Source organism: Propithecus coquereli, unplaced genomic scaffold (assembly GCF_000956105.1).
Source record: "Propithecus coquereli isolate 6110/MARCELLA unplaced genomic scaffold, Pcoq_1.0 Scaffold27, whole genome shotgun sequence".
NCBI lineage: Eukaryota > Metazoa > Chordata > Mammalia > Primates > Indriidae > Propithecus > Propithecus coquereli.
In genome coordinates this window covers 316533-317432 of record NW_012148285.1, presented here as the reverse complement: position 1 = coordinate 317432, position 900 = coordinate 316533, and the positions used below count along the sequence as shown (strand labels likewise).

At 76.1% G+C, this 900-nt stretch overlaps 1 protein-coding gene across 2 annotated transcripts in view; it reads right to left on the bottom strand.

The window, feature by feature from the left end:
- Positions 1-893, bottom strand: part of BAIAP3 (BAI1-associated protein 3) — an 18223-nt gene extending 17330 nt beyond the window's left edge. For both annotated transcript variants that reach the window (XM_012647673.1, XM_012647674.1), the window contains exon 1: positions 812-893. The gene's annotated coding sequence lies outside the window, so the exon portion shown is untranslated. The remainder of the gene's footprint in view (positions 1-811) is intronic.
- Between the last annotated feature and the right edge of the window lie 7 nt (positions 894-900).

Genomic DNA, 900 nt, shown 5'->3' with positions numbered 1-900 from the left:
GGGCGTTGGGCGCCTCCTTCCTCAGGCCCCACCTGTCTCCACTCACCTGTCTCCGCAGCGGCTCCCCTCTCTCCACCCTCCCCGTACCCCTTCTCGGCCTCGCTGGTCTGTGGGGACCCGCGGGAGCCCCACCCCCCAGTTCTATTGGGGTCTCTCTCCCACTGGAGGGTGGGCGGTCCGTGGGCAGTTGGGGAACCTGTCCCCAGAGCCTCCAGCCCTGGCAGGGAAGGCGAGGAGGGGACGCGCGGGGCCGGCGCCGGCGGGATTTCGGGGGTACTCGGGGGCCCCACGAGGACCGGCGGGAGGGTGGGAGAGACAAGGGCGGGTCGTCTTCCTCCCCCAGCCCAGGAGGGGCGCTGGGGAGCCCCCAGTGTCTTCGGGGTCCTCGGACCCGACCCCGTCTGTGGCCTCCACTGGGGAGGCGGCGCCGGGTGGAAGCTCGAGCGAGGGTGGGTGGAGGGGGAGAGGGGACGGTGGTCGCGGGTGCCCCGCGGCGCGGAGGTCTGGCCCTGCCCCCGCCCGCCCGTGCGCGCTCCGGGGGGAGGGCGGGATGGGGGCAGCAAGAGAAATGCCCCTGAGACCCCGCCCCTCCGTGCATGCGGGGCCTCAGTTTCCCAGGGCCCAGGGAGCGTCCTCTACAGCTCCCCTCCCCCGCCCCCTGGGGTCCGCGACAAGCGCAGCGCTGGTGCTGGGACACCAGGGCCCAAGGGGGCGGCTCCTGGGGGGCGGCGGCTGCTGTCCGTCCGGGTCGGGGCGCAGGGCCGAGCCCCGACGGCGGCCCGACGGCACCGGCTGCAGCCGCGGCACTCACCGTGGGCCGGGCGCGGAGGGCTCCCGGGGGCGCCGGCTCCGGGACGCCGAGGCACAGCGACCGCTCGCAGCCGCGAGCGCCGACGTCTG